This window comes from Varanus komodoensis, unplaced genomic scaffold (genome assembly GCF_004798865.1).
Source record: "Varanus komodoensis strain SLA01 unplaced genomic scaffold, ASM479886v1 scaffold12, whole genome shotgun sequence".
NCBI classification, from domain to species: domain Eukaryota; kingdom Metazoa; phylum Chordata; class Lepidosauria; order Squamata; family Varanidae; genus Varanus; species Varanus komodoensis.
Window position 1 is genome coordinate 1,926,603 of NW_025335349.1, and position 9,549 is coordinate 1,936,151.

A 9,549-nucleotide genomic window follows, 5' to 3' on the forward strand; every position below is an offset into this window, starting at 1 on the left:
ACACCAGAAAAATTCACCATGCCATCCATTTAACTTTCTTGCAATTCTTCTGACAGAGTGAACAATACGGGGTTACCTCCCTATTCTGAAGTAGCTGGAGAGCTGAAGACATTCTGAAATGGTGGGGGACACTGAGAAGTGTCAGTTCAACATTTACAACAGGAGGATTCCATTGCCAAAGGGGAAATACTGCCCCCATTTTGGTGCACTCAGGCAGGTTTTGTACAAATTATCTGATAGGGAACCTCATCTTGTCAATAGTAACACTGGCTGGTTGTCGATACACATTTCTGCACTTGCAAAAAATAATTAAAAAATACCGATTTTTGAGGCACCAATTTAAAAAACCTGTCATGGTCCTAAATTTATTTATTTATTTAAAACTTGTATGTGCTGTCCCTTATGCCTGGCAACTCAGGACGGCTTACAATCATTAAAACAACCACAATAAAACCAATAAATAACAATTAACCAAAAAAAATAAATAAAATCAACTGTTAAATATTAAAATATAAATTAGTTTTTAAAATAACAGTTAAAAAGGTTTTAACCTGGTGCCAAAAAGAATATAAACTCAGTGCCAGGTGAACCTCTCCGGGGAGCGCATTCCATAATCTGGGTACCACCGCAGAGAAGGCCCTGTTTTGGCATTTCTGGAAAAACTGCCATTGACAAGGTCACAGAAGGCAAGCAGCACAGCCTTTTTTGTGACTCTTGCCAAGTGGTTTGGTAGCCTGTCACAGCAAGTTACAATAAGTCCCCTGAGTGCAGACAATGCAATCCTTTATGGACATGAACAATTGTAAAACAAGCCATGGATTCTTTGCATGGTATGTTCATAAACCACCCTGCAGAAAGCTGGGTTCAAACATGACGACCTACCATGCGTGGTTGCCAAGGGTGGGATGTATAAGCCAGACCCACTCTGTCTCCAGCATTAGGTACGCTGCTGCCACCTGTGCCCCTGCATTGCACAAATCATTTCTTATGCAGAACACATAATCTTTATGATTTAAAGCATCGTATTCACAACTTCTGTGCCCCTAACTCAGGTTAATTTCAAAAATGTGAAGACCAAATTTTAAAGTTAAAATTTAAAAGTTTTAAGTTTCAAGGTTGTTTGTATTGCTGGGTTCGTAATTAAATGTCATGCATAATTCATTGTTAGTGTGTATGTGTAGTCACTGACTGATGCTAGTAATTAGGTTCTAGATAAGTTTGCCCATTTCAAAGACAAAACTCCCTTCTTGGTGCTGGGATTTTCGATTTGAAACAGTGATGCTTGGCCCTCTGAACAGTCACCTGGGAATAAGTCCCACAAAGCATTAATGGAAGGATTATTTAAAAGATGCATATACTCCTGAACATATTTAAAAATCGCTCTAAGCAGTTACAGAACCATAGAGCTAGAGAGGGCTGTGCAGGCCTTCTAGTCTGAACCCTGCAAGAGCATCCACAACAGAAACCAGCTGAACTTGTCATTTCTTCAGCCATCCATTGTAACTATGTGTAAATAAACTGATACACAACTTTAGATAATCAATACTCTGGCGAGATAAATAGAAAAGCCCACCCTCATCTCCAGAAAACCTTTGCCATATGTCTGTTTCTGAGTATGCCTACACAGAGTCATGATGCAAAATAATAATGTGGTTATCATAAATTACATGAGATAGATTCAAGAAATAGTAGGGTCGGAAGGGAACAAGAAGGCCATCAGGTCCAAACCCCTGCTGGTGCAGATGCTAAGTCACACCATCCCACTCGGGCGACTCTCCAGTTTTGCTTTGAATGCATCTAGTGTGGGACAGCGCACAACCTCTCTTGGCACTTGGTTCCACCGTTGTCTTGCTCTGACACTTAAGACGTTTTTCCTGGTGTCTGCCCTGAATCTGGTGTGCTGTAGTTCTAAGTTCGTTGTTCCATGTCCAATACCAGTGATGGTGAACCTTTTAGGGACCAAATGCCCAAACTGCAATCCAAAACACACTTTTTAATCGCAAAGTGCCAGCACTACAATAAAACCTGAAAACTAAGGTTTCAGTTAAGAAAAAATATCACACAGCCAGTCCAAGCAAATATATATATAGCCTTGAGAGCACACTAACCAGCTATGCAAAAGCTCAGATGAGTGACAGCTAATGAGTCGTGGCTCGTGACATCATTGCCTGGCGCCACTACCCATTTCAGAGAATAAGCATGGTGCTTAAGCGCACTGTTATTCGTTGGGACGATGGTGGGGCGACTTGGCTAGCACGCCGAAAAAGAGGGCTCTGCGTGCCCACTGTGGAATGTGTACCATAGGTTCGCCACCACTGGCCTAAACCTACATTGGTGCAATACCCTAACCATAATGTAGGGGGAAAATATATAAAAGGGGGATTTTGAAAAAGCCTTCTTTGAGTATATTTTTCAGCTAAACATTTCTGCCCATTCTAAACACATTCCAAACTTCAAGATCATGCCAGGACACCTCATTTTTCTAACCCCAACCCTACCCTGGTGCACCACCCTAACTGTAATATAGGGGTAAATTCCACTGAAAAGTGAGTGATTTTGAAAAAGCTTATTTGAGTAGGTTTTTCTGCACAGCTTGACATTTCTGCCCATTCTAAACACATTCCAACCATAAAAATGATGCCAGGACACTTCATTTTTCTAACCCTAACCCTACCCTGGTGCACAACCCCGACCCTAATGTCGGGGTAACGTTCCACTGAAAAGTGGGGAATTTTGAAAAAGCTTCCTTGAGTAGTTTTCCCTGTACAGCTCAACATTTCTGTCAATTCTAAGCACATTCCAAACAGCAAAATCATGCCAGTACACCTCGTTGTAGTAAACCTAACCCTAACCTGGTGCACACCCGTAACCCTAATGTAGGGAGAACATTCCATTGAAAAGTGGGTGATTTTGAATTAGCTTTCTTGAGTAGGTTTTTCTGCACAGCTCAACATTTCCACCCAGTAGAAACACATTCCAACCATAAAAATTACTCCATGACACCTCATTTTTCTAACCCTTACCATACACTGGTATACACCCCTAACACTGATATAGGGGTAAAGTTCCACTGAAAAGTAGGAGATTTTTAAAAAGGCTTCCTTGAGTAGGGTTTCTGCACAACTCAACATTACTGTCCATTCCAAACCACAATCCAACCATCAACATCATGCCAGGACACTTCATTTTTCTAACCCTAACCCTACCCTGGTGCACCACCCTAACCCTAATATAGGGGTAAAGTTACACTCAAAAAGTGGGGGATTTTGAAAAAGCTTCCTTGAGTAGGTTTTTTTGCAAAGCCCAAAATTTCTGCCCATTCTAAACACATTCCAACCATCAAAATCAAGCCAGGACACTTCCTTTTTCTAACCCTAAACCAGTGATTGTGAACTCTTTAGAGATTAAGTGCCCAAACAGCAACCCAAAAACCGCTTATTTATCACAAAGTGCCAACACTGCAATGAATCCTGAAAACTGAGGGTTTAGTTTCAAAAAAACAACTCCCAGCCAGTTCACCCAAATACATACATATCCTTGGCAGTGCACTGACTGGCCATGTAAAAGCCCACAGGATTTGCAGCTTAATGAGTCGCAGCTTCTGATGTCATCTCCTGGCACCACTACTCCTTTCCGAGCATGCGCAGGGCCCGTATGTAGGCGGTCATCCAGTGCTCTGCAGCTGAGGGGATGCTGGGGCGACTTGGCTCACGTGCTGACAGAGAGGTCTCTGTGTGCCTGCTGTGGCACGCGTGCCATAGGTTCGCCATCACTGTTCTATACTAATGGAATGTTGTAGCCAGTCGTGGATCCACCTAATAGTATTTATGTCAAGCCCCCGTTTTGCTGGTTTGTTTATTAGGATGTCCTGGGACAATGTGGAGTTTCCAGTTTCACTCAATAAATTTATTTATTTATTTATTTATTTATTAAAATGATTTGTATCCTGTCCTTTGCATATGTGAGAAGTAGAAGATTACTGTGATTAACAAACTAGAACAGGTAAAGCTATGGATCACTTAGTGATTAATAAAGGTATTGTGATTAACGGACTAGAACGGGTAAAGCTATACAGATCACTTCATGATTAATAGGAGTACTGTGACCAACACAAACTAATAGACTACAAGATGTAATTGGCAGACATGGCATTAAACTTTTGTACTTAGAATCCAAGGTACGGCTGCGTAATCAGCTAATACATATTAGTGGTGCCTCCTACTATGACTCAGAGGGTTATTAACATGAACATGGGACGTATGGGCAGGTGGGCATAACATACCAAGGAGCAGTATGATGAAGGCGGACGGGAAGAATGTGAACTCCCAGTATCCCACCAATGGGAGAAAGGAGGCAGGGACTTTGTGTGTGAAGTAGGCAATAAGAGGCTGTGTAAACTGCTCCTTCAGTGCACTACCTTTGGGGTGAGTGCCCGGTCTGGCCAGAACATATAAAACTGTTGCTGCTTGGTACTTTGCCTCCCCTATCGTCATTGATTGGATTTCATTCCTTACACATAGCATCAGGACGGCTTACCACAGTTAAATGCATGGAAGTTGCTACTGGCCATCTCCTCTGGAGGGCACATGCTTATCTCTGGCTAATTTGAAATGGGCACAGATCCCTTTTTTTCATCTGTGCTTGGTTATGCCTGTGTCTGTCTTTATGCTGTGTAGCTCCACAACGTTGTCAAGTATTTTGGCTGTTGAGCTGTTGCCAGTTTGCTTTGTAGAGTTTTCATGTTAGCCAGAGCTTCACTTCATGCATGCTCCATCCTTAGATCCTCATGTTGTTGTTGTTAGTCGCGAAGTCATGTCCAACCCATCGTGACCCCATGGACAACACTCCTCCAGGCCTTTCTGTCCTCCACCATCCCCCGGAGTCCACTTAAGCTCACGCCGACTGCTTCCGTGACTCCATCCAGCCACCTCATCCTCTGCCGTCCCCTTCATCTTCTGCCATCCATTGTTCCCAGCATTAGGCTCTTCTCCAGCAAGTCCTTCCTTCTCATTAGGTGGCCAAAGTATTTGAGTTTCATCTTCAGTATCTGGCCTTCTAAAGAGCAGTCAGGGTTGATCGCCTTGCAGTCCAAGGGACTCGCAGGAGTCTCCTCCAGCACTGCAATTCAAAGGCCTCAATCCTTTTGCGCTCGCTCAGCCTTCCTCATGTACAAGTAGCCAAACATGTCCTTGGGTACCTCTGACGTTGCCTGAAGGCAATCCAAGTAAACATAATGGAAAGAACCATCCACCCACCTCACAAAGCATGGGTCCCTATAAATAGAAATCTCTAAGCCCTACTTCAGCTGCATGGCTTGCTATTCTGAATGAGAGCTCATATGTTTGGAAGAGTATCTGATATGCGGGGATTTTACTCCCACATTTTATAAACCAATTCCATGCTGTTTGCCCCTCCACCTCACCCCCAATATTCCATTAACAGGTTGGCACAGTCATTCCGCTGTAACAATCTCAATATAGATTTGCCTTTAGTCATGCATAAGGAGCCTCCCTAAGGGAGAGAGTGCCTTATCACTCCTCTCAAACCACCTCAGGCAAAACCCAGGCATAATGACCCTGGTCAGAGAGCATTCATTCAATTAACTTCTCACTACAAAGCCACTTGGCTGCTCTGATATGATGAACAGAAACTGCTAGAACAGAAAACTGCAAAACAGAACGTTAGCATGTGTGAGCAAAGGTGAAGGTAAAACATTCTTTCTGATGTGCTAGTTTTCTGTCAGCCATTTCATTTGCAGGAGAATAGTTGACCATGCAGCTCTCCTCCTTCACCTAATACAGTGCTTTACAACTTGACTTTCTTTCTTAAAAGATAGCTATACATCTTGCAGACCTGCCTTTGGATTAAACTACACATTACCAGAGAGTTATAGAATAAGAATTCCTCGTTGGTTTTCTTGGCAGAGGGCTGCAGAAGAATATTTGTACTGTAAGCAGAGGGATCTAAGTTGATACCTGCCATTCATTGCTTTGTGCAGCTGCAGTTCTACTGGGGTGCCAGTAAGTCCCTAAATTCTTCCCCATCCTACTCTGAATTGGCACTAGATTTTTTTCACCCATCTAGCTGAGGAGCTTTTTGGGAAGTGGGAGAAAGAAGGAGGTTGGAATCTCCAGGCAGCTCCCCTCCCTGCTGCCCAAACGTCCCACTTTTACCCCCTGTGAGGTCACTTCCCTAATCTGAGCAGCCAGTATGGTTCTTACTGTGCGAGCTATGGGGGACACTGTGGGGGATTGGAACTTTAGTTCTCAGGTTCATAGTGTACCCCCTCAGAAAATTCCCAGGAGCTACAGAATTGTTCCCTCCTTGTGTTAAATACAACTTCTCAACACTTCTCTATAATAATAATTTATAGGACAATAATTTTTATTGTTTAAAATGCTGAAAAAGACAAATAGATTATTGGTATCAACATTAAATACATTACTAATATAAGCAAATATTTAAAAGTTAGGTTGAAGGGATTAAAGAGTATTTTTAAGAAGCTGAATAAGAGAAAATAATGTATATGATTAGACATTAAAAATGATTCCATTTATTTTATATGGACTGCATTTACAAATATCTGTATATGTTTCCTTAAAGCTTTAATAATAAGTTTACTTACAAGAATGTCCATCCAAAATAGTTCTTACATATTCCTAACGCATAGCAATGCAAATCTGATTGCAAATTATAGTTTTATGTCTTTTCTATCTTGTGTATAAATAATGCCTTTTTTTCCTATACTTTTGAGGCTTCCCATTCCAAATGAACATTGTTTCTGCCATGTTTCGAGAAAAGCACCCTCAGCTTCATATGCAAGAAGAATGTTTGTAAATGTCTGGGAAAGTAAACTCTGTGTAGGAATATCTTTTGTTGACCATGAGATGGAGAGAGGAAACCATGCCTTTGTGGCTTCACTTGTTAATATATTGTAGTCATAACTTTTCCTAGGTAAGTTAAATACATGCCACTGCATTCACTGTGATATATATGCCCTCTTGTGAGTGTGCAGAAGAATGCAGCTTTAACTTTAGAATTTATATTTACATAAGCTTTGTGTTTTCATAGTAGGTAGTATTGCTGAATTATTTAGAGATAAGGCAAGAGAAAAGGGGAGGAGGTGAGCAGGAGAGAATCGGACCTTTTAATATGATGTAGTTAAATATATTAGTGAATAGATACTGTCTTGACACACATGTTCCTTGAATCCTTCCAATTATGGTTAAGTTTATAGAGCTGTGGGGTCACAACATGCTTTCTTCATAGAAGGAAAGCCTTCTGTCCTCTTCCAATGCTTATTTATAGAGAGACTTACGGAAACTACTAGGACTCTTCCAGAAGATTTAACAGTGCTGTTTGATGCACACATTCAGTTCTTCCTAAGAATCTTAAAAACATGTCTGAAACCACGGCCAATTGTTTTACTAGAATAGCTAAACAGATATTTAGATATTTATATTTGAATTATGTAAATTACAGCTATCATTCTTTCAGCTTTATATACAAATCTGGAAATAAAACATGCTTTCTTACAGAATCACCGATTAGAGAAAAAAATTGGCAAGACTTGTTGAGATGAGCTAGATTAGAAAAACAAATGGGTTAAAAGGAAAACCGAAAGGTATGCTTATTGTGTGAGTCCCTACTGTTATCTTTATGCCGTATTCCATTCTATAAAGACTGTGGCTATAGATCATTCTTCCCCAACCTGCCTTCCTGCAGATAGTTTGGACACCTCCTCCCACAGTGCCCCAACCAGCACGTGACGTAGGTCTTGCTGTATCCTATGTTTGCCGTACCTTGTGTCTGGTGAACTACCCTGTCATGTTTTTCCACACAGCCATGCAGACCAGGGCATTGTGGGAACTGAGGTCCAACCCTGGAAATTGGGAAAGCCCTGTAGCTCAGTATGGCTGCCTTTTATGAAAAACAATGTTACAGGTCACAGGGCAGTATTCTGAGCTGCCCATATGTTAATGGCATTTAGTGCTCTTGTGACAAGAGGCTAGCAATTCCTGAATCACCCAAAATATGTGGAAATGCTTGTTTCTGAAATCAGCAGGTTGCACTAGATGCTCTCTGCATATTGTGTGGCTCAATTTTCAGCAGCCATCTAATCATGTTTAACTGCAGAAAAACAGCATGCTCTGGTTCATTCTCAAGAAGACAAAGAAAGTTAGGTAGCAGTAGCAAAAAGGAGCCATCACTGATAAGGCCCTGATCTTTAATTGCTACTCTCCAAATCTGAGATGATGGGGACACTCTGAACCAGCAGCTGTTATGTGCCCAGAAACATGGTATTCTTCTTGACAGTTTCTTATTTTTTAGATTTGTTTGAAGGCCACCCATTAGCACTGTGCTGCCCCTTATACAAATGTTCTTCCAAAACAGAATTGCAATAAGCTGCCATCTATCAGTTTAAATCTCCTGATAAATTTTAGTCTATTCAAGAGTTTGGAAAGTTCTAAGCATTTCTGACAAGAACCTTTTCCTTCAGTTCAGCTTCAGGGAGCAGGAAGAAAAGAACACCAGATGAAACAGGATTAACAAATTCTTGTGAAATATAAGAGCACAAGGAGAAGTTTAACTGCACTTTTGCACATAGGGAAGGTTTAATGAGAGTTAACTTATTTACAGTAACAGCCAAATGTCCAGATATAGGGTAGTATAATCTTGTGTAACATAATACAATAGGGAAAGTGGCAGTTTGCCACCAAAATTCAGTGGTGCATCAGCTAAAAGGGCAGTTTTCATTCTGAAGGGAATAAAGGCACTTTCTGTTGACTCACTGCAGGATTTTGGTAGCAAACTGCCTCTTTTTCCGTGTTGTACTAAATACACTGTAAGTGTTGTGAGCAGGTCTTTCCCTCCCTCTTTTCTACTCTAGAAAACTCAGATGAAACTTTACAAGCACAATCTTTTTATTTAAGCTTAAGTTTCCAAAATAGTATATATCAATGCAGCATTCTCTGAATTGTAAGAGAAGCATCTGCCCATGTAAAGAGTTGAATCTGAATTGAAATCCCTATCTTTCCAAAAGGATTCTTAATCTCCTTCCCAAGTCAGGCTGGCCTTCACACTGTCTGAGACTCTTCATCAGGTAACCTTGAAACTGCAAAGTTATCTGCAGATCTCTGTCCCTCTGCTGCCTCCTCAGAATTGGGCAAATCTAACTGAGCTAAATGTGCTGGAGCTGGGCCTCGCTCTTCAGTAAGTGATTCTTTATGCTTGCACAACATAATTGGTGGTACGATTGGGACAATGTTGGATACTGTCCACAAGTTTGGATCTAGAATATGCCTTCAGCAGATGGCGGAATTCCTTCAACCCTCAGATGGCTTCTGGTCTAATAGGGAATCTGCTGATGCAATGGGAAGGAACCATTTTTTGTTAACTTTCCTCTCCACCTCCCTGTGCCCAATAGTCTGCATTGGCACAACCTCATCTTCCACCTGGAGCACACACACTGCCTGCCATTGCCTGTTCCCACTCCCACCTGCCATGTCCACCTGTACCCTCTTGCTACATCTATCTGCCCCCAGAACC